This window comes from Anopheles coustani (genome assembly GCF_943734705.1).
Source record: "Anopheles coustani chromosome X unlocalized genomic scaffold, idAnoCousDA_361_x.2 X_unloc_68, whole genome shotgun sequence".
In the NCBI taxonomy this organism is placed as follows: Eukaryota; Metazoa; Arthropoda; class Insecta; order Diptera; family Culicidae; genus Anopheles; species Anopheles coustani.
This window is the reverse complement of record NW_026525179.1, coordinates 115,001-140,000: the sequence shown is the minus strand read 5'-3', so window position 1 is coordinate 140,000 and position 25,000 is coordinate 115,001. Positions and strand designations below refer to the sequence as shown.

Sequence of the window (25,000 nt, the reverse complement as noted above, 5' to 3'; positions counted from 1 at the left end):
GTCAGTATCACCTATACTCCAGACCACTTGCATGGTTAGCAAGCGTTGTGATCTAATGGCCCAACCGGGCAAACACTTTGGGTTCGCAAGGACTTAGAGTGCCGGGACGGGTTGGCGGATCCAACACTCTGGGTACCTCCGGGTACTTGGGGTTGGTTGAGGACTTGGTGAACAAACACTTGATATACACTCTCCGGATGTACTTCGGGTGTCACCTGTTGTCCGAGACCACTTGCATGGTTAGCAAGCGTTGTGATTCAATGGCCCTACCGGGCAAACACTTTAGGTTCGCAAGGACTTGGAGTGCCGGGACGGGTTGGCGGATCCAACACTCTGGGTACCTCCGGGTACTTGGGGTTGGTTGAGGACTTGGTGAACAAACACTTGTTGTACACTCTCCGGATGTACTTCGGGTGTCACCTGTTGTCCGAGGCCACTTGCATGGTAGCAAGCGTTGTGATACAATGGCCCTACCGGGCAAACACTTTGGGTTCGCAAGGACTTGGAGTGCCGGGACGGGTTTGCGGATCCAACACTCTGGGTACCTCCGGGTACTTGGGGTTGGTTGAGGACTTGGTGAACAAACACTTGATATACACTCTTCGGATGTACTTCGGGTATCGCCTGTTGTCCGAGACCACTTGCATGGTTAGCAAGCGTTGTGGTCTAATGGCCCTACCGGGCAAACACTTTGGGTTCGCGAGGACTTAGAGTGCTGGTAGTGGTTGGCGGACCCAACACTCTGGGTACCTCCGGGTACTTGGGGTTGGTTGAGGACTTGGTGAACAAACACTTGTTGTACACTCTCCGGATGTACTTCGGGTGTCACCTGTTGTCCGAGACCACTTGCATGGTTAGCAAGCGTTGTGGTCTAATGGCCCTACCGGGCAAACACTTTATGTTCGCGAGGACTTGGAGTGCTGGTAGTGGTTGGCGGACCCAACACTCTGGGTACCTCCGGGTACTTGGGGTTGGTTGAGAACTTGGTGAAGATACCCCTGTCACCTTGTTCGAGGCCACTTGCATGGTCGCAAGCGTTGTGATACAATGGCCCTACCGGGCAAACACTTTGGGTTCGCAAGGACTTGGAGTGCCGGGACGGGTTGGCGGATCCAACACTCTGGGTACCTCCGGGTACTTGGGGTTGGTTGAGGACTTGGTGAGCAAACACTTGATATACGTTCTTCGGATGTACTTCGGGTGTCACCTGTTGTCCGAGGCCACTTGCATGGTCAACGGTTGAGGTGGTGATGGCGGGTCGGTGCTGTAGGGTGCCGGCCTGTTGGCTGCCTTGGCCGGGTTGGTTGGTTAACACTTGATTGGGCTTGCACCCGAGGGTAATGGCACTTGAAGGTGGGTACTGGCCGGCTGACCTGGTGTGATGGTTGGTTGGTGAACACTTGGCGGTACTTGCACTTGGCTGTGCTTGGACTTGAAGGTGGGATCCGGCTGGCCTAGGCCATTGGTGGTTGGTTGGTGGGTTAGCCCTTAGCTGGGCTGGCTGGCTGGCTGGCCATCGGTGGTGTGGTGTGGTGTGGTGTGTGGAGTCGAGCATCGCGCGCCGTTGCCTTCTTCGGAGTGTTGTAGGTACGCAAGTGCTTGCAATGCAAAGAGGTTGGTGATGGAGTGACATTGCCTTCACCATGGAGTTGCGGGTACTTAGGTACTTGCAAGGAGATGGTGGTATGGTGGTGTTGCGTGTGTGGTGTTCGATTAGAAAGATATAATTTCTAAGTCCGGATTAGTGCTGTCAGTGGGGCCGCCGCTAACAGGTCCTGCACGGCCACCGTGGGGCTTGACTTGGCGCTATTCCGGACTTGGGGCGATCACGATGTCCCCGTGCGGGACTTAGAAGATGGAAGAACACAAGTACCCTTATCCCATGACTTGTGAGCGATTGGCATACGTTACCACATGAAGAGAAAAATTGGCTAAGTCCCGGATCCATATTATATGAAGAGAAAAATCGGCTAAGTCCCGGATCCATATTATATGAAGAGAAAAATTGGCTAAGTCCCGGATCCATATTATATGAAGAGAAATATCGGCTAAGTCCAGGATCCATATATAATAACCTAATAATCGGCTAAGTCCCGGATCCATATTATATGAAGAGAAAAATCGGCTAAGTCCAGGATCCATATATAATAACCTAATAATCGGCTAAGTCCAGGATCCATATATAATAACCTAATAACAGGCTAAGTCCCGGATCCATATTATATGAAGAGAAAAATCGGCTAAGTCCGAGATTGGGTCTGTCAGACATACACTTTCAAGATACCACACAAGCAAGCAAGATGGCCTAGTGATGGAACCATATAATATGAAGAGAAAAATCGGCTAAGTCCGAGATTGGGTCTGTCGGAAATACACTATCAAGTTACCACACAAGCAAGCAAGATGGCCTAATGATGGATCCATATGATATGAAGAGAAAAATCGGCTAAGTCCAGGATCCATATAATATGAAGAGAAAAATCGGCTAAGTCCCAGATTGGGTCTGTCAGAAATACACTTCCAAGTTACCACACAAGCAAGCAAGATGGCCTAGTGATGGATCCATATGATATGAAGAGAAAAATCGGCTAAGTCCAGGATCCATATAATATGAAGAGAAAAATCGGCTAAGTCCCAGATTGGGTCTGTCAGAAATACACTTCCAAGTTACCACACAAGCAAGCAAGATGGCCTAGTGATGGATCCATATGATATGAAGAGAAAAATCGGCTAAGTCCCAGATTGGGTCTGTCAGAAATACACTTCCAAGTTACCACACAAGCAAGCAAGATGGCCTAGTGATGGATCCATATGATATGAAGAGAAAAATCGGCTAAGTCCAGGATCCATATAATATGAAGAGAAAAATCGGCTAAGTCCCAGATTGGGTCTGTCAGAAATACACTTCCAAGTTACCACACAAGCAAGCAAGATGGCCTAGTGATGGATCCATATGATATGAAGAGAAAAATCGGCTAAGTCCCAGATTGGGTCTGTCAGACATACACTATCAAGTTACCACACAAGCAAGCAAGATGGCCTAGTGATGGATCCATATGATATGAAGAGAAAAATCGGCTAAGTCCGAGATTGGGTCTGTCAGACATACACTATCAAGTTACCACACAAGCAAGCAAGATGGCCTAGTGATGGATCCATATAATATGAAGAGAAAAATCGGCTAAGTCCCAGATTGGGTCTGTCAGAAATACACTTCAAAGTTACCACACAAGCAAGCAAGATGGCCTAAGGATGGATCCATATAATATGAAGAGAAAAATCGGCTAAGTCCCAGATTGGGTCTGTCAGAAATACACTTCCAAGTTACCACACAAGCAAGCAAGATGGCCTAAGGATGGATCCATATAATATGAAGAGAAAAATCGGCTAAGTCCCAGATTGGGTCTGTCAGAAATACACTTCCAAGTTACCACGCAAGCAAGCAAGATGGCCTAGTGATGGATCCATATGATATGAAGAGAAAAATCGGCTAAGTCCCAGATTGGGTCTGTCAGAAATACACTTCCAAGTTACCACGCAAGCAAGCAAGATGGCCTAGTGATGGATCCATATGATATGAAGAGAAAAATCGGCTAAGTCCCAGATTGGGTCTGTCAGAAATACACTTCCAAGTTACCACACAAGCAAGCAAGATGGCCTAGTGATGGATCCATATAATATGAAGAGAAAAATCGGCTAAGTCCCAGATTGGGTCTGTCAGAAATACACTTCCAAGTTACCACACAAGCAAGCAAGATGGCCTAGTGAAGGATCCATATGACATGAAGAGAAAAATTGGCTAAGTCCAAGATTGGGTCTGTCAGACATACACTTTCAAGTTACCACACAAGCAAGCAAGATGGCCTAGTGATGGATTCATATAATATGAAGAGAAAAATCGGCTAAGTCCCAGATTGGGTCTGTCAGAAATACACTTCCAAGTTACCACGCAAGCAAGCAAGATGGCCTAGTGATGGATCCATATGATATGAAGAGAAAAATCGGCTAAGTCCAAGATTGGGTCTGTCAGACATACACTTTCAAGTTACCACACAAGCAAGCAAGATGGCCTAGTGATGGATTCATATAATATGAAGAGAAAAATCGGCTAAGTCCCAGATTGGGTCTGTCAGACATACACTATCAAGTTACCACACAAGCAAGCAAGATGGCCTAGTGATGGATCCATATGATATGAAGAGAAAAATCGGCTAAGTCCCAGATTGGGTCTGTCGGAAATACACTATCAAGTTACCACATGAGCAAGCAAGTTACCACATGAAGAGAAAGCCGGCAAAGTCCGGGAATGTTACCACATGAACTGTAAAATGGGCAAAAACCTACCTTCACAGGGAACGTGAATAACTAAGGCTGTAGACATCGGATCGACAAGCCAAAGACTGATATGGAAAGGAAATGAGTAGTACTAGCTTTCCTGAGAGTTGCAGAGCTTAGACTGCATATGAACGGAAGTTATTAAGCGTCAAAGTCAGAAAAGTTGCCCGATGGAACACAAGTTCCAACTTAGAGCATGAATACCGCCTAGACGGTAAGAGGTACGGCCAGGCTGAGGAATAAGAAAATGTTGGCCAACATGTTCCCTAACTATCCCCCGAAGACCGCAAAGCAATCCAACATCAACCAAGAAAGTTATAGCCCGATCAAGGAAACACCTACTTTGCACCGATATTGCACCAAATATATGTACCAAGCACCTTCGGTTGCATACCTGCAGGGGCTTACCATAGTAGGCCATGGAAGACCGATATACCGAACATAATCACTTTCTATCTCCTCGGGTGTTGGAGATAGCGCTTTGCGGTATAAGAACGAAAGTTAGACCATATCTTGGTGCATCTTTTTGCCCGAGAACACAAGACCCTATCTACCAAGGCAAGAAAGTTGTGTGGGGACAAAATGTCCAAAAGTGCCCAAAGTGGCACACTTGAACCATATATTCGAGAAAAACACAAGTGTGGGCCCGAGCTAGCAAGTTGAACTGTTCTGACCGTCAGTAGCCCTAGTTGAGGTGCACTTATCATTATATGAGGCCAACGTGCCAGCTAGTCTCTAAAGGGGCGATATGGGTGTTCCAAGGTTTGTACCCAATTGAGGAAAAAACAGGGTAAGGTACGGTGTACCGCGAATAACTCGGGCTATAGATGTCCGATCGATGAGTTTGGCATATGTATGGAAAGGTCTCGACGAGACCTAACTACCCTGAAAGTATGAAGGCAAAGACTTGAATGACCGGGAAGTTATTAAGTGCACAAGTGGTAAAGTTGCACCAAAGTCCATGTTACCCGAAGTGGTACATGAACACCCAATATTCGACCAAAACACAAGTTTAGAGACGAGCTAGCGAGCTACATTGTTCAGACCGTCAGTAGCCCGCATCAAGACACGCATTTAATTATACGGGGCCTAGCCGCTAGCTCGACTCGAAGTCGGTCATATGGTTGGTTGATGGTTTGGACCGACCACGTGGTGTACCAAGGTGATGTACCTTTCATGAATTAAAACTCTGGCTGTATGGCACTGAGCGACAAGCTAAGAAGTGATTTGGAATAGTCTTGAGTGGGACTATTTAGGAAAAATGCGAACAAAAAATCACAAAGTCCTTGGGCGAAGCTATTAGCGAAACATAGAGCAAATTGGTACCAAAAACTATGGAAATGGGACTTGAGTCAAAAATAACCGCAAGTTGGAGAAGAGATAGCAAGCTTGCGTAGAACATTTATAACTAGTGCGTGGTATGACCAACAAAAATGTGTATGGGGCCAAGGCGCTGGCTGGCCTCCAAAGTGGTGATATGGGCGATTCAAAGTTTGTACCCAAGTACGAACAAGTATGGAAAAAACAGGGTAAGGTACCAAGTACCATGAATAACTTCGGCTGTAGGTGGCCGAGCGAGGCAAACCGCATATCGTTGGAAAGGTCTCGAGGTGACCTATCTACCCTGAAAGTTTCATGAGCCTAAGTTGAAAGACCACGGAGATATTAGGTGATGATGGTCCAATTCGGGGACCAAGTCGCAGGAAATGGCACTTGACGAAAATCACCCTTGGAAGGTGAATACCGGCTTACCGGTAAGAGATAGCGACTTGGCGTAGAATATTCATAAGTTGGGCGTGAATAGACGCAACTTTCATTATATGGGGGCAACCCGGTCAGGGTGCTCCAAGTCGGTCGTTTGGTCGGTTTATGGTTTGGGCCGACCACGTAGTGTACCAAGGTGAGGTACCTTTCATGAATTATAACTCGGTCAGTTTGCCACCGAGCGACAAGTTGCGGTGTGTTTTGGAATGGTCTTGAGTGGGACTATCAAGCAAAAATACAAACAGAATATCAGCTTGTCCATGGCCGAAGCTATTAGTGAAACATATAGCAAAATGGGTCCGAAAACGAATGAAATGGGACTTGGACCAAGAATAACGGCAAGTTAGAGAAGAGATAGCAAGTTGGCGTAGAACAATTATATTTAGTGCATGGTATGACCAAGAAAAAAGTATATGGGGCCAAGGCGCTGGCTGGCCTCCAAAGTGGAAATATGGGCGATTCAAAGTTTGTACCCAAGTACGAACAAGTATGGAAAAAACAGGGTAAGGTACCAAGTACCATGAATAACTTCGGCTGTAGATGGCCTAGCGAGGCAAAGCGCATATCGTTGGAAAGGTCTCGGGGAGACCTATCTACCCTGAAAGTTTCATGAGGCTGAGTTGAAAGACCACGGAGATATTAGGTGATGATGGTCCAATTCGGGGACCAAGTCGCAGGAAATGGCACTTGACCAAAATCACCCTTGGAAGGTGAATACCGGCTTACCGGTAAGAGATAGCGACTTGGCGTAGAATATTCATAAGTTGGGCGTGTAGAGACGCAACTTTCATTATATGGGGGCAACCCGGTCAGGGTGCTCCAAGTCGGTCGTTTGGTCGGTATATGGTTTGGGCCGACCACATGGTGTACCAAGTTGAGGTATCTTTCATGAATTATAACTCGGTCAGTTTGCCACCGAGCGACAAGTTGCGGTGTGTTTTGGAATGGTCTTGAGTGGGACTATCAAGCAAAAATACAAACAGAATATCAGCTTGTCCATGGCCGAAGCTATTAGTGAAACATATAGCAAAATGGGTCCGAAAACGAATGAAATGGGACTTGGACCAAGAATAACGGCAAGTTAGAGAAGAGATAGCAAGTTGGCGTAGAACAATTATATTTAGTGCATGGTATGACCAAGAAAAAAGTATATGGGGCAAAGGTGCTGGCTGGCCTCCAAAGTGGAGATATGGGCGATACAAAGTTTGTACCCAAGTATGGCAAAAACTGGTAGAGGTACCTTTCATGAATTACTGCTCAGGCTGTATGGCACTTAGCGGGACGCTTGGCTCTGGTATGGAATAGTCTTGAGTGGGACTATCAAGGAAAAATACGAACAAAAAATCACCATGTCCACGGACGAAGGTATTAGCGAAACTTAGAGCGAAATTGCGACCAAGTCGCTGGAAATGGCCCTTGGACCAAGTATACCGTCAAGGCGGTACGAGATAGCGAGTTGACGTAGAACATTTATAAGTTTGCCTACAAGAGACAAAAGTTTAGTTATATGGGGCCAACCCGCTCAGGGTTGTCCAAGTCGGTCATATGGCTGATCGAAATTTTCGACCAAGTACTGAGAAAACAGGGTAAGGTACCGTGTACCTCGAATAACTTCGGCTGTAGATGTCCGAGCGAGGCAAACGGCATAGCGTTGGAAAGGTCTTGAGGTGTTCTAGGCACCCTGAAAGTTTGAAAAGGCTATCTGGAAAACTTGTGGAGATATTAGAGAAACATAGGGCCCAAAAGATACCAAGTCGCAGGAAATGGGCCCTCCAAGAACACCCTAAAATCCCAATTACGGCTAAGTTGCAGGCCAGCTAGCGAAGTGAAATGTTCTAGGCATAACTAGAACACGTTAATGCGCAACTTTTTGAATCAGAACTTTTTTCGATATCTGGCCCCCAAAGGGGGGATATGGGCGATCAAAGGATTTTTCCAAGTTTCGGTACTTTTTACGGTATCGCTCATAGCTCCGGCTGTATGCAAGCAAATGACAATCTAAGACATGATTTGGAAAGGTATTGAGCAGTACTAACTTACGTTAGAATACAGCGAAGCGCTATCGGTTCATGGCAAGGCCGATATAAGCAGTCAAAGATGAAAAATGTTGACAAAATGAACAAAAATTACCTTGGTACGCGAATAGCGGCCAAGGATGAAGAGGTACGAAGGTGGTGTAGAAGAATTATAATTAGGGCTTGGTACGCTCTAAAAGTTTGCCGAAGACCGCAAAGCGCTCAGACCCATAGAAAGTGGCCATTTGGGCCGAACAGTGCGTGCAAAGAGGTGAAAATGCAAAAATTGCACTTTGGGGGGCGATTTGCGGGGGGAAGGAGGGGTCGGAGGGCAAAATGTCCCTTGACCAAAAAGTCTTATCTCGTCGAGATCTACAACATTGCCGAAGACCGCAAAGCGCTAGCTCGCAATCGAAAAATCGAGAATTTGAAAATTTTCTAAGTCTTGGGCTCCCTAAGGAAAAGTTTCAAAAATCACGTTTGTCCCCAATTTTGAAGGGGAAGGAGTCGGTTCCGGGGCATGGTGTCTTCGGCAAAAAGTCTTATCTTTTTGCGTACTTTCGACTAGTTCAATAAAAATTTTTGACCCAAAATTTGTTCGGCGGACCCCTAGGTCGAAAAACCCGAAAAAAGTCGAAAAAAGTCGAAAATGTCGAAAAATGAGAAAACCTCATATTCGGACTCTACACGAGCCCCAGATATTGAAAAGTGAAATCCGCGGTCGATTTGGAACAAAAAATTTACCTAGGCAAAGTTGTATGGAGGTAGGGACCCCTGAGAAAAAAGTTTGGTCCCGAGGCTCCTTGGACCACCAAGTCCCTAGGTCGGACCAAAATCGGAAAAAATCCGACCAAAGTCGAAAGTGTCGAAAATTTTAAAAAACCCCTTTTGGGGCCCTATGGCCTCCCTAGATAATGAAAAGTGAGGTCCGCGGCCGATCCGGAAGAAAAACTTGACCTAGGCAAACTTGTATGACGGTGGGGACCCAAAAAAATTTCGATGAGTGTAGTTTAGACAGGCCGGAAAATGTATCGGTGGTCCGTATCAAGGGACGTCTTTTAGTTCCATGGGGTGGTGGTCGTCGAACAAAGTCGCCTAGGTCGACCACCAGAAAGACCAGTCGTGTTGTAATGGATGTTTTGACCACATTACTAGGGAAACCTAGTAGGTCGAAGCAAATTTGGGGTTCGAGATGAGTTGGTGAAAGTTGGTCCAACCTAGGGGTGCTTGGTGGAGGTTGACCATGAAAGTAGAGCATGATAGGAATGACCATAACTTTGGTTCTAGATGTCGGATCGGTACACTTGAGGCAGTTTTGGAAAGGTGAAGGCCTGCTCTAGCTATGTTTCCTACCAAGCTGAGCGCCTACTAGTGACCCGGAGGAGGTATTAAGGGTCAAAGGCAAAAAGGGGTACCCTAAAGTGCATGTGACCAAGAAAATGGGAAAAACGGTATCGCCTATAGCTCAGGCTGTATGGCTCGGATCGGAAAGCTTGGATATGCGTTGGAAAGGTCTTGACGAGCGCTAGCTATGTGTCCTACCAAGCGAAGCGCTAGGTGTTGAGCAAGTCGGTCATATTAGAGGGCAAAGGTGAAAAATGGTGGTTTAGAGGCGAAAATTCACCTTATGATCGAAAATAGCGGGCGAACGATAAGAGCTACGAACACGGCGTAGAACAATCATAAGTACGTTACCACAAGACCTAACTTTGGCCAATATAGAGCGAGAAGATCGGAGGTACCCATCAGGGTGATATGGCTGGTTCAAAGTTGGACCAAAACGAGACTTGAGAAATGGGTTGAAACACGGTATCGCGAATAACTCAGGCTGTATGGAACGGATCGACAAGCTAAGATCAGTGTTGGAAAGGTCGAACCTAGCGCTAACTATAATCCCAAACAACCGAAGCGCTAAGTGTTGAGCAAAACTGAGTTATTAAGCGACAAAGTGGAAAAATAATACCAAAATTTCCAAAAATCACACAAGACCAAGAATACCGAGCAGGCGGTAAGAGATAGCGGGTTGACGTAGAATACTTATAAGTTTGCCTCTACGAGACCTAAAAGTCGTCCATAGACAGCGAGAAGATCGGACCACTCTGGAAGGGTGATACGAGTGGTCAAAAATTGGCAAAAATGAAACATGGCTAAAATGGATTTGACTTGTGCACCGTATAGCTCCGGCTGTATGGCATGGATTGTAAAGCTAGGATATGTTTTGGAAAGGTAACACCCAGCGCTAGATACGACTAGAAGAAAGCAAAGCGCTAACTAGCATGATTTGGAAGTTATTAAGTGTCAAAGTCGAAAAATGTTACCAAAATTGAAACTCGAGTACATTGGGCCAAAAAGTACAAGTTGTGAAATTTGGACTTACGAGTAAAATACCGAGCAGGCGGTAAGAGATAGAGACTTGGTGTAGAACAATTATATGTTGGGCATGTTATAACCTATATTTGGCCCAAACATAGTGACGAGATCGGTGGTACCCAAAAGGGTGGTACAGGTGTTAGATGGTTTTCCCAGAGCATAAGCTCCACATGATATGGAAAACGGGAAACATCATAACTTCGGCTGTATGGCATGGAATGGAACGAACAAGGTATCGATGGAAAGAGAAAAGGTAGCGCTAACTATAATTCCTACCAAGCAAAGCGCTAGCATGTGACCGTTCGGGTGTTATTGTGAGTCAAAGTCAGAAATTGTTACCACGAGAGGCGAAAATCCGACTAAGTCCATGAATACCGGGCTGGCGGTAAGAGATACGGCTTGGCCGTAGAACATTTATAAGTTGGCCAATACAAGACCTAAGTTTCGTCCATAGACGACAAGAAGATCGAAGATACGTGAAGGTGAGATATGGGCGTCCCAAAGTGGGCCTTTGAAAAAGTGACAAACTTCCCTTATAACAGCATACACCAAATATCTCTGGCTCTATGGCACCGAATAAGAAGTTGAGCTCAGCGATAGAAAGGTGATAGTCAGCGCTGAATATCATACGAACAGAGTGAAGCGCTAAAGGGAAAGGATCTTGGTGATATAAGGTGACAAAGTCGAGAAAAGTTGCCTCATAATCATGAAAAATGTGAAAAAATGACTAAGTCCCGGGTGCCTTAAGGGCAGGTTTATCGAATGTACCGAGCTGGCGGTACGAGATAGAGACTTGGTGTAGAACAATTATATGTTTGGCATGGCAAGACCTACATTCGGTCAATACAAAGTGAGAAGATCAAAGATACCCGCAAGGGTGATATTGGTGTCCAAAGGAAAAAAGCACTAAGTCAAGAAGTCAGTATGCGATGAAACACGGACCAAGAGTACCAAGCAATTGGTGCAAGTTAGAGCCTTAATGGTTCAAGATAGAGACTTGGTGTTGAACAATTATAAGTTTGGCATAGCAAGACCTACATTTGGTCAATACATGGTGCGAAGATCAAAGATACCCGTAAGGGTGATATTGGTGTCCAAAGGTAAAAAACACTAAGTCTTGGGAAACTTATATGAAGGAAAGGACCCTGATGGGTCATATGGAATTGATCGAAAAATCGGCTAAGTCCCAAAATGGGGATGTCAGAACTACACTCATATGTTACTACATGAAGCAAGGCAAACTTATATGAAGAAAAGGACCCTTATGGGTCATAAGGTATGGATCGAAAAATCGGCTAAGTCCCAAAATGATGATGTCAGAACTACACTCAAATGTTACCACACCAAGCAAGGCAAACTTATATGAAGAAAAGGACCCTGATGGGTCATATGGTATTTTACGAAAAATCGGCTAAGTCCCAAAATGGGGATGTCAGAACTACACTCATATGTTACCACACCAAGCAAGGCAAACTTATATGAAGGCAAGGACCCTGATGGGTCATATGGTATTTTACGAAAAATCGGCTAAGTCCCAAAATGGGGATGTCAGAACTACACTCAAATGTTACCACACCAAGCAAGGCAAACTTATATGAAGAAAAGGACCCTGATGGGTCATATGGTATTTTACGAAAAATCGGCTAAGTCCCAAAATGGGGATGTCAGAACTACACTCAAATGTTACCACACCAAGCAAGGCAAACTTATATGAAGGCAAGGACCCTGATGGGTCATATGGTATTTTACGAAAAATCGGCTAAGTCCCAAAATGGGGATGTCTGAACTACACTCATATGTTACCACACCAAGCAAGGCAAACTTATATGAAGCAAAAGACCCTGATGGGTCAAATGGTATTTTACGAAAAATCGGCTAAGTCCCAAAATGGGGATGTCAGAACTACACTAACAAGTTACCACACCAAGCAAGGCAAACTTATATGAAGGCAAGGACCCTGATGGGTCATATGGTATTTTACGAAAAATCGGCTAAGTCCCAAAATGGGGATGTCTGAACTACACTCATATGTTACCACACCAAGGAAGGCAAACTTATATGAAGCAAAAGACCCTGATGGGTCAAATGGTATTTTACGAAAAATCGGCTAAGTCCCAAAATGGGGATGTCTGAACTACACTCAAATGTTACCACACCAAGCAAGGCAATCTTATATGAAGCAAAGGACCCTGATGGGTCATATGGTATTTTACGAAAAATCGGCTAAGTCCCAAAATGGGGATGTCTGAACTACACTCAAATGTTACCACATCAAGCAAGGCAAACTTATATGAAGGCAAGGACCCTGATGGGTCATATGGTATTTTACGAAAAATCGGCTAAGTCCCAAAATGGGGATGTCTGAACTACACTCAAATGTTACCACACCAAGCAAGGCAATCTTATATGAAGCAAAGGACCCTGATGGGTCATATGGTATTTTACGAAAAATCGGCTAAGTCCCAAAATGGGGATGTCAGAACTACACTCATATGTTACCACACCAAGCAAGGCAAACTTATATGAAGCAAAGGACCCTGATGGGTCATATGGTATTTTACGAAAAATCGGCTAAGTCCCAAAATGGGGATGTCAGAACTACACTCATATGTTACCACACCAAGCTAGGCAAACTTATATGAAGCAAAGGACCCTGATGGGTCATATGGTATTTTACGAAAAATCGGCTAAGTCCCAAAATGAGGATGTCAGAACTACACTCAAATGTTACCACACCAAGCAAGGCAAACTTATATGAAGCAAAGGACCCTGATGGGTCATATGGTATTTTACGAAAAATCGGCTAAGTCCCAAAATGGGGATGTCAGAACTACACTCAAATGTTACCACACCAAGCAAGGCAAACTTATATGAAGCAAAGGACCCTGATGGGTCATATGGTATTTTACGAAAAATCGGCTAAGTCCCAAAATGGGGATGTCAGAACTACACTCAAATGTTACCACACCAAGCAAGGCAAACTTATATGAAGGAAAGGACCCATATGGGTCATATGGTATTTTACGAAAAATCGGCTAAGTCCGAAAATGATGATGTCAGAACTACACTCAAATGTTACCACACCAAGCAAGGCAAACTTATATGAAGGAAAGGACCCATATGGGTCATATGGCATTTTACGAAAAATCGGCTAAGTCCCAAAATGAGGATGTCAGAACTACACTAAAAAGTTACCACACCAAGCAAGGCAAAGTACCTAGGTGAACCCTAGGAAGAAACACGGACCAAGTCAGATGGCCTAAGTCAAGAGAACAAGTGACCTAGGCAAAGTTGTATGGCGCTGAGGACCCTGAAAAATCTGGTTAGTGTAGTTTAGACAGGGTAGGTTTTTAGGTCGGCCGAACCCCCTTATTTTGGGTTTTGGCCTCATCAAGAAGCTACACCTAGGCAAACTGCCTAGGGTGAAAGTGCGAAGACCAATCGAATAGAAAGACAAGTTTTGACCGATCGCCCTAGGCAAGCTTGTATGAAGAAAGGGACCCTAAGGGTCATATGGAAATACATGAAAAATCGGCTAAGTCCCAAAATTGGGATGTCTGAACTACACTAAAAAGTTACCACATCAAGCAAGGCAAAGTACCTAGGTGAACCCTAGGAAGAAACACGGACCAAGTCAGATGGCCTAAGTCAAGAGTGCAAGTGACCTAGGCAAAGTTGTATGACGGTGAGGACCCTGAAAAATCTGGTTAGTGTAGTTTAGACAGGGGAGGTTTTTGGGTCGGCTGAACCTCCTTATTTTGGGTTTTGACCTCCTCAAGAAGCTACACCTAGGCAAACTGCCTAGGGTGAAAGTGCGAAGACCAATCGAATAGTAAGACAAGTTTTGACCGATCGCCCTAGGCAAGCTTGTATGAAGAAAGGGACCCTATGGGTCATATGGAAATTCATGAAAAATCGGCTAAGTCCCAAAATTGGGATGTCAGAACTACACTATAAAGTTACCACATCAAGCAAGGCAAAGTACCTAGGTGAACCCTAGGAAGAAACACGGACCAAGTCAGATGGCCTAAGTCAAGAGTATAAGTGACCTAGGCAAAGTTGTATGGCGCTGAGGACCCTGAAAAATCGGGTTAGTGTAGTTAAGACAGGGGAGGTTTCAGGGTCGGCTGGACCTCCTTATTTCGGGTTTTGGCCTCCTCAAGAAGACAGACCTAGGCGAATTGCCTAGGGTGAAACTGCGAAGACCAATCGAATAGTAAGACAAGTTTTGACCGATCGCCCTAGGCAAGCTTGTATGAAGAAAGGGACCCTTAGGGTCATATGGAAATTCATGAAAAATCGGCTAAGTCCCAAAATTGGGATGTCAGAACTACACTAAAAAGTTACCACATCAAGCAAGGCAAAGTACCTAGGTGAACCCTAGGAAGAAACACGGACCAAGTCAGATGGCCTAAGTCAAGAGTGCAAGTGACCTAGGCAAAGTTGTATGGCGCTGAGGACCCTGAAAAATCGGGTTAGTGTAGTTAAGACAGGGGAGGTTTCAGGGTCGGCCAGACCTCCTTATTTCGGGTTTTGGCCTCCTCAAGAAGACAGACCTAGGCGAATTGCCTAGGGTGAAACTGCGAAGACCAATCGAATAGTAAGACAAGTTTTGACCGATCGCCCTAGGCAAGCTTGTATGAAGAAAGGGACCCTATGGGTCATATGGAAATTCATGAAAAATCGGCTAAGTCCCAAAATTGGGATGTCAGAACTACACTAAAAAGTTACCACATCAAGCAAGGCAAAGTACCTAGGTGAACCCTAGGAAGAAACACGGACCAAGTCAGATGGCCTAAGTCAAGAGTATAAGTGACCTAGGCAAAGTTGTATGGCGCTGAGGACCCTGAAAAATCGGGTTAGTGTAGTTAAGACAGGGGAGGTTTCAGGGTCGGCCAGACCTCCTTATTTCGGGTTTTGGCCTCCTCAAGAAGACAGACCTAGGCGAATTGCCTAGGGTGAAACTGCGAAGACCAATCGAATAGTAAGACAAGTTTTGACCGATCGCCCTAGGCAAGCTTGTATGAAGAAAGGGACCCTATGGGTCATATGGAAATTCATGAAAAATCGGCTAAGTCCCAAAATTGGGATGTCAGAACTACACTATAAAGTTACCACATTAGCAAGGCAGACTTGTATGAAGAACGGGACCCAGGTGAAAGTAGCAAATATCCCAAACCGAACATGTATATTATACACACAAGAGTACGAACATAAAGGAACACGGACCAAGCGTGCCGAGAGAATCGGTACTATAGAGCCCTCGTGGTTCTACACAAAGACTTTATGTTAGGGGTTCAAGCCCCATAGTACTCAAACGGTGACAGTAGCAAATATCCCAAACCGAACATGAATATTATACACACAAGAGTACGAACATAAAGGAACACGGACCAAGCGTGCCGAGAGAATCGGTACTATAGAGCCCTCGTGGTTCTACACAAAGACTTTATGTTAGGGGTTCAAGCCCCATAGTACTCAAACGGTGACAGTAGCAAATATCCAAAAACGAACTGGAATTTACATTCTGTTGGTCATGCGGTCGTCCAAAGGGGTCTAGTATCCTGGGATGACAAGCATCACGGGCACAGTCTCGTATCAAAACAGTCGAAGAGGCCCGCGAAAGCTTGCTTTCCATGGCTATGCGATGCACAAATTGAGTTTCTCCGTAGTTATACACAGCGCACAGGTGAAAGTAGCAAATATCCCAAATCGAACATGAATTTTATACACACAAGAGTACAAACATAAAGGAACACGGACCAAGCGTACCGAGAGAATCGGTACTAGAGCCCTTGTGGTTCTACATTGAGAGCCCTCGTGGTTCTACATAGATACTTTATGTTAGGGGTTCCAACCCCATAGTACTAGAACGGTGGAAGTAGCAAATAAACCGAACGTGGAATTTACTTTCTGATGGTCATGCGGTCGTCCAAAGGGGTCTAGTATCCTGGGATGACAAGCATCACGGGCACAGCTCGTATCAAAACAGTCGAAGAGGCCCGCGAAAGCTTGCTTTCCATGGCTATGCGATGCACAAATTGAGTTTACTCACCGTAGTATAAAACGAACGAACCGAACCTATCCGAGTAGGGATAATGGGCGCAGTAACATACTTCTGTGACCCAGCGAGAGTTGAACGAGGTGACATGAACTGTCAGTGGCTTATATCAGATGGGATACATACATGAGATTGCTTTCAAATCTACACTCGAAAACCTAACCAAGTAAAAGCGAACGTGGGGAGGATTCGAAACTGGTAACGAAATCTTAAGCTGGAAAGAGTCATCACTATGGATACATATTATGCGAAACCAATCAAGTGCTCATTACTGATCCAAAACCGAAGAGCACTAGTGAACACCTTAATCTCACCCTAGTTCACATCCAAGTGATCGACCACGTGTGTGAAGCAAAGACCAATCGAATTCCTCAATGGACCGAACACTATGAACAAATGGCCAAAAACGTTATAACTATCCAAACATACTACTATCTAGCGAAAGTCATCACGATGGAACCATACCATGATCTTTAACCTATAGCGCTCACCATATTCCTACCCAGAGTGCAAGTGAACAGATTGCCCACCCTTACCCAGTTCACAACCACGTGATCGACTAACATACCGAGGTTACCACAAGTCAAAGTTATACGTTTACAAGCGCAAGACCAATCGAAAACCCCGAAAGCAATCTCGACCCAAAATGTATTATCCGTGAGTGTAGTCGAGTCTCGTACTCGTCATCTGTAATCGTCGGATAGAATATCCAGTACACGGTTGTCTTTCCAAATGAAATCTACATACAGAACTCGCTCTTGGCAAATGGGTGGCAATGGCGCAATCAGGAGCGAGTTCCCGTCCGGGTGCCAAGTGATTGGCAAATGTCTGGGGGAAAGCAACCATATATTGATTTGTCTGTTAGTGTACTGGGTGTTTGAGGTATGTAGTATCCACGCTTGGTTGGGTGTGTCAGAGGACCATGGATGCGTTCACAACCCCAATTGGGGTACATCGGGAATGATTTTGTGGAACCGATGTGCCCGGCACACACTAAGTTTTGTTGCAAGTTAATAGTGTGCCATGTCCGGGGGGGTTGTGATTAAACTCTGGTGAATTGCGTACTGTGGTGATTGGGGTATGAAAGCCCCGCAGTTGCAATGATCGGACGCGCCTAGCGTGTCCTTTAGTTGATGGTAGGGAAATGAAGGCCCTTGTCAGCTCACCTAAGTATTCATGGAAGTTTGGCATAAGGTCGCTGTGGTAGGGGTATGAAGGCCCCGTCAGCGCATGCACAATCGGGCGCACGTGCGCTTAGCGGAGTCGAATGCCGCTCAAGTGCCTGTCCGGTGCATCGGGTGTGTGTGATACGAGGGCAATGAGGTTCGCACGGGGGCTCGCCTCCCGTGTGCTACCGGACTTGACAACATATAGAACGTGGTGTTTGCTCCTCCGGGTGCAATGGGACAATGAACATTCGAACGCAAAGTCGGAATTCTGGTTGATCCTACCAGTAATATACGCTCGTCTCAAAGGTTAAGCCATGCATGTCTAAGTACAAACAGATTTAATGTGAAACCGCATAAGGCTCAGTATAACAGCTATAATTTACGAGATCATCAACCTAGTTACTTGGATAACTGTGGAAAATCTAGAGCTAATACATGCAACATGCCAGGACCCTCGCGGGAACTGGTGCACTTATTAGTCAAACCAATCGCGGGTTCTCCGTGTCATTGAGTTGAAGTCTGGATAATGATGCTGATCGTATGGTCTCGCACCGACGACAGATCTCGCAAATATCTGCCCTATCAACTATGGATGGTAGTATAGAGGACTACCATGGTTGCAACGGGTAACGGGGAATCAGGGTTCGATTCCGGAGAGGGAGCCTGAGAAATGGCTACCACATCCAAGGAAGGCAGCAGGCGCGTAAATTACCCAATCCCGGGACGGGGAGGTAGTGACGAGAAATAACAATATGAAACTCTTTAATGATGTTTCATAATTGGAATGAGTAGAGCATAAATCCTTCTACGAGGATCAAGTGGAGGGCAAGTCTGGTGCCAGCAGCCGCGGTAATTCCAGCTCCACTAGCGTATATTAAAATTGTTGCGGTTAAAACGTTCGAAGTTGATACTTGTCCAACACAGTCCGGCTCCGCCGACCCGGTCAACCCGTGGTCGGTGGGCCAAGTCGGAATCTGGTTGCGACTCAATGGTGTGGTAGGGCACCAAGTCTGTGTCATGGTGTGCCCTTCAACGGGTGCAAGTGTAACATAGAGCTCGACCGCTCACGTTTACCTTGAACAAATTAGAGTGCTTAAAGCAGGGTGCCCAAACGCCCTAGAATAATCTTGCATGGAATAATGGAATACGACCTTGGTCTAATCTTTCATTGGTTTGTACTCAGACCGGAGGTAATGATTAACAGAAGTAGTTGGGGACACTAGTATTACGGCGCGAGAGGTGAAATTCGTAGACCGTCGTAAGACTAACTAAAGCGAAGGCATTTGTCAAGGATGCTTTCTTTAATCAAGAACGAAAGTTAGAGGATCGAAGGCGATTAGATACCGCCCTAGTTCTAACCGTAAACGATGCCAACTAGCAATTGGGAGACGCTACAACCAGGTGCTCTCAGTAGCTTCCGGGAAACCAAAGTCAGGTTCCGGGGGAAGTATGGTTGCAAAGTTGAAACTTAAAGGAATTGACGGAAGGGCACCACAATGAAATGGAGCTTGCGGTTCAATTTGACTCAACACGGGAAAACTTACCAGGTCCGAACTTATGGAGGTGAGACAGATTAATAGCTCTTTCTCAAATTTAAGGGTAGTGGTGCATGGCCGTTCTTAGTTCGTGGATTGATTTGTCTGGTTAATTCCGATAACGAACGTGACTCACATATGCTAACTAGAACGCAGTCAGCGTTAATGCGTCGATGCCGATTGGAACGGGTTAGGACCTTTCGGTGGAGTATGACCTGACACCTTCGCTGTTCGTGTGCGCAAGTGCACTTACGGTACGCTGCTTAGCAGGACAATTTGTGTTTAGCAAAATGAGATCGAGCGATAACAGGTCCGTGATGCCCTTAGATGTTCTGGGCTACACGCGTGCTACAATGTGGGTAGCAGCGTGTCTCCTATTCCGAGAGGAACGGGAAATCACTCAAATACTCACTTAGTAGGGATTATGGATTGCAATGGTCCATATGAACTCGGAACTTCTAGTAAGTGCTGGTCATCAGCCAGCGTTGAATACGTCCCTGCCCTTTGTACACACCGCCCGTCGCTACTACCGATGGATTATTTAGTGAGGTCTTTGGAGATGATCGTTCGCTGGATCCTCGTGAACCGCGTCTGCTTTATCGAAGTTGACCGAACTTGATGATTTAGAGGAAGTAAAAGTCGTAACAAGGTTTCCGTAGGTGAACCTGCGGAAGGATCATTAGTGGCCAAGTGATCCTTCCAGAAGTCCGAACCTGCGGGTTGAGACTTCGGCACAAGTTGCCATATGATAATTGACGAAACACTATAGAAGTCCGAACCTGCGGGTTGAGACTCAGGCACAAGTTGCCATATGAAAGTTGACGAAACACTAACAAGTCCGAACCTGCGGGTTGAGACTTAGGCACACGTTGCCTTATACATGACTTCGAACAAATACACAAGTCCGAACCTGCGGGTTGAGACTTAGGCACAAGTTGCCTTATACATGACTTCGAACAAATACACAAGTCCGAACCTGCGGGTTGAGACTTAGGCACAAGTTGCCATATGAAAGTTGACGAAACACTAACAAGTCCGAACCTGCGGGTTGAGACTTAGGCACACGTTGCCTTATACATGACTTCGAACAAATACACAAGTCCGAACCTGCGGGTTGAGACTTAGGCACAAGTTGCCTTATACATACATTGGCCAAATAAACAGAAGTCCGAACCTGCGGGTTGAGACTTAGGCACAAGTTGCCATATTATATTCGATCAAACACTAAGTAGTCCGAACCTGCGGGTTGAGACTCAAGACCGTAACAAGATGTCACTATACAAGTCCGAACCTAAGGGTTGAGACTTAATGCGATCTAGATACCAAGTTGACATCCAATACCTGTTGAGCAAAACCAAAGATTCCCTGTTCTCGAATGATTACACTATATAACAGGGAATCATGAAGAAATCAAGCAAGCGTGAAACAAAGTCATCACTTGGGCATGCTCGATAGCCAACCACATGACCTTAACCTAAGAGAGCATGCAAACCACATGATACCTATAAACGATTAACCCGCCCTAGTTCAATCGTTCACCAAGTGATGACTTCAGTATGGCTAAGAGAAAAACTTTTAAATGGGAAAAACTCTAAGGTTGAACCTCCGGGTTGAGACTTCCGCGTCGGAGGTGGGCGCACCTCCTATCCGAAAGATGATGAATCAGGGGTGTTCGGTCAGCAATGGTCGGATGCCCCGTCGTAGTCCAACTATGACAATCAAAGTCAAGACCTCCGGGTTGAGACTTTCCGCGAGTACAAGCATAAAGGAACACGGACCAAGCCGTACCGAGAGAATCGGTACTAGAGCCCTCGTGGTTCTACATTGAGAGAGCCCTCGTGGTTCTCATTAGGGGCTTTATGCAAGTCGTACTCAATACTGTGGTGTGAAGTATAAAGTATAGTCTTCGCCTGGTCCACGCTGCTTCGGCGGTCCTGGGTAAGATAGTTAATTCTAGCTTGCCCTATAGTGGAATGAGGACACTTAATGCTTCGTCTTTTAGCGGCGGCTAGACTCCTCCTCACGGGGAACGAGTTGACGCGCACAGCGGCGGCTTACGCACTATGGCAATCATGGATGCCTGAAGATTCCGTGAAGTTCTCCCCTGGTCCACGCTGCCTCGGCAGTCCTGGGTAAAATGGAATATTTCCAGCTTGCCCTATAGTGGAAGAGGACTATCCAACAATACAAAGTCAAGACCTCCGGGTTGAGACTTTCCGCGTCGGTGGTGTCGCGCACCGCCTATCCGAAAGATGGTGTAACAGGGGTGTTCGATCAGCAATGGTCGGATGCCCCGTCATAGTCCAACTATGACAACCAAAGTCAAGACCTCCGGGTTGAGACTTCCGCGTCCGGAGGTACGCGTACCGCCTACCCGAAAGATGGTGTGCTTCTGGGGTATTCGATGAGTCGGATACCCCGTCGTAGTCCAACTATGACAATCAAAGTCAAGACCTCCGGGTTGAGACTTCCGCGTCCGGAGGTACGCGTACCGCCTACCCGAAAGATGGTGAATCAGGGGTGTTCGATCAGCAATGGTCGGATGCCCCGTCGTAGTCCAACTATGACAATCAAAGTCAAGACCTCCGGGTTGAGACTTTCTAAGAGTACAAGCATAAAGGAACACGGACCAAGCCGTACCGAGAGAATCGGTACTAGAGCCCTCGTGGTTCTACATTGAGAGAGCCCTCGTGGTTCTCATTAGGGGCTTTATGCAAGAAGTACTCAATACTGTGGTGTGAAGTATAAAGTATAGAGTCCTCCACTGGTCCACGCTGCTCCGGCGGTCCTGGGTAAGATAGTTCATTCTAGCTTGCCCTATGTGGAAGAGGACTCAATACCCTACCTGTTGAGCTTGAAACAAAGTCATCACTTGGGCATGCTCATATTGCCATACAATATTCCATTATCTACTAATGAGCATGCAGCTATATGATTATAACCTGTAAACGATTACCCCGCCGTAGTTCAGCGCTTCAACCAAGTGATGACTTCAGTATGGCTAGTGTGTGAAGTATAAAGTATAGTCCTCCCCTGGTCCACACTGCTTCGGCGGTCCTGGGTAAGATAGTTAGTTCTAGCTTGCCCTATGTGGAAGAGGACACCATACTTAATACTGTGGTGTAATGAACAAAGTATAGTCCTCCACTGGTCCACGCTGCTTTGCAGTCCTGGGTAAGATAGTTAATTCTAGCTTGCCCTATGTGGAAGAGGGCATACAAGACAAAGTATAGTTCTCCCCTGGTCCACGCTGCTCCGGCGGTCCTGGGTAAGATAGTTAATTCTAGCTTGCCCTATGTGGAAGAGGACATAATACTCTACCTGTTGAGCTTTAAACAAAGTCATCACTTGGGCATGCTCTATAGCCAACCACATGACATTAACCTAAGAGAGCATGCAGCGTATTATCCCAATGCAAAGTAAACGATAGACTCGCCCTAGTTCAGTGCTTCAACCAAGTGATGACTTCAATATGGCTAGTGTGTGAAGTATAAAGTATAGTCCTCCCCTGGTCCACACTGCTTCGGCGGTCCTGGGTAAGATAGTTAATTCTAGCTTGCCCTATGTGGAAGAGGACACCATACTTAATACTGTGGTGTAATGAACAAAGTATAGTCCTCCACTGGTCCACGCTGCTCCGGCGGTCCTGGGTAAGATAGTTCATTCTAGCTTGCCCTATGTGGAAGAGGGCATACAAGACAAAGTATAGTTCTCCCCTGGTCCACGCTGCTTCGGCGGTCCTGGGTAAGATAGTTAATTCTAGCTTGCCCTATGTGGAAGAGAGCATACATGAACCAAGAACGAAGGTTATGATCGAGGAATGATTCGACAACTAACCGATGGTATGAAATGTGAAGAATTCAAGCAAGCACACAATCAAGTCATCACTTGGGCATGCTCGATAGCCAACCTCATGACATTAACCTAGTAGAGCATGCAAAAACCAATATATATGTAAACGATGCCCCTCCCTAGTTCAGCGCTTCAACCAAGTGATGACTTCAGAATGGCTAAATCAAATCGGTTCAAAACATACCATCGGTACCCTATTGAAACACACAAGTCGATATCAAACCTCATGATTGTGTAGTCCTCCACTGGTCCACGCCGCTTCGGCCGTCCTGGGTAAAATGGAACATTCCAGCTTGCCCTATGTGGAAGAGGGCACATTACTCAATACTGTGGTGTGAAGTATAAAGTTCAGTTCTCCCCTGGTCCACGCTGCTTCGGCGGTCCTGGGTAAGATAGTTCATTCTAGCTTGCCCTATGTGGAAGAGGACACTTAATACTTCGTCTCTAAGCGGCGGCTTGACTCCTCCCTACGGGGAACGGGTTTACGCGCACAGCGGCGGCTTACGCACTATGGCAGTCATGGATGCCTTACGTTTCTATGAAAAGTGTGTTCCTCCCCTGGTCCACGCTGCTTCGGCAGTCCTGGGTAAGATAGTTAGTTCTAGCTTGCCCTATGTGGAAGAGGACACGTAGACTTACTGTGGTGTGAAGTATAAAGTTCAGTTCTCCCCTGGTCCACGCCGCTTCGGCCGTCCTGGGTAAAATGGATTCATCCAGCTTGCCCTATGTGGAATGAGGACACTTTATGCTTCGTCTCTAAGCGGCGGCTTGCTCCTCCCTACGGGGAACGGGTATACGCGCACAGCGGCGGCTTACGTTATGGCAGTCATGGATGCCTTACGTTTCCATGAAAAGTGTGTTCCTCCCCTGGTCCACGCTGCTTCGGCAGTCCTGGGTAAGATAGTTAGTTCTAGCTTGCCCTATGTGGAAGAGGACACGTAGACTTACTGTGGTGTGAAGTATAAGGTTCAGTTCTCCCCTGGTCCACGCCGCTTCGGCCGTCCTGGGTAAAATGGATTCATCCAGCTTGCCCTATGTGGAATGAGGACACTTTATGCTTCGTCTCTAAGCGGCGGCTTGCTCCTCCCTACGGGGAACGGGTATACGCGCACAGCGGCGGCTTACGCAAGTTAGTCACCCTCGGCAGTGGATCACTCGGCTCATGGATCGATGAAGACCGCAGCTAACTGCGCGTCATAATGTGAACTGCAGGACACATGAACATTGATAAGTTGAACGCATATTGCACGTCGTGGGAACCTACCATGATGTACAGATGACTGAGCGCTTATATTTGAGAAATGTATCGCATACATTTAACTACGCCGTGACACCCGTCACGAGACGTGCACCATGATGTTAACTAGGGTCGCGACGACCCGCTAGCATTAAAGAACCCGTGGTTTACAATATACTGGCATTGGAATTCGAAGTATTTAGAGCGTCCGTGTTCCCGCGTGAGGCGGAAGTACGAGGAGAAGGCGTGCTTGTGGTGTCTGTGGTGGTGTTTACTGATGTCTAGCTTCAGCTTATTTATTTATTTAAATAGAAGCGAAGATGTCAAAGTAGCGTCGAAGCAGCAGCGGTAGCACAAATGATTCAAGTATGGAAGTTGACCAAAGGAACACAAACAAACTAGCGTATGGGCAATGGAAGGTATCAGTGAGTTAAACCACACGCGGGCTAACAGCCCGTTAACCGAGTCCAACGGTACATATTGGACATTGAAACAAAGTAGTCGCAAGCCAGATGTGACGATAACAACCGCAAGGTACATAAGCCTCAGTTCATGTGTGACAACCCCCTGAATTTAAGCATATTAATAAGGGGAGGAAAAGAAACCAACCGGGATTCCCTGAGTAGCTGCGAGCGAAACGGGAGAAGCTCAGCACGTAGGGG

At 46.1% G+C, this 25,000-nt stretch overlaps 2 non-coding genes across 2 annotated transcripts in view; both read left to right on the top strand.

Moving 5' to 3' along the window:
- The first annotated feature begins 24,236 nt into the window (after positions 1–24,236).
- Positions 24,237–24,391, top strand: LOC131270863 (5.8S ribosomal RNA). Its single transcript, XR_009179864.1, has one exon. It is a non-coding gene; the product is annotated as a 5.8S ribosomal RNA (ribosomal RNA).
- A 487-nt stretch (positions 24,392–24,878) lies between these two features.
- LOC131270856 (large subunit ribosomal RNA) overlaps positions 24,879–25,000 on the top strand; it is a 4,085-nt gene continuing 3,963 nt past the window's right edge. Inside the window, exon 1 of the ribosomal RNA XR_009179859.1 lies at positions 24,879–25,000. This exon is cut by the window's right edge and continues 3,963 nt beyond it. This is a non-coding gene — a ribosomal RNA (large subunit ribosomal RNA).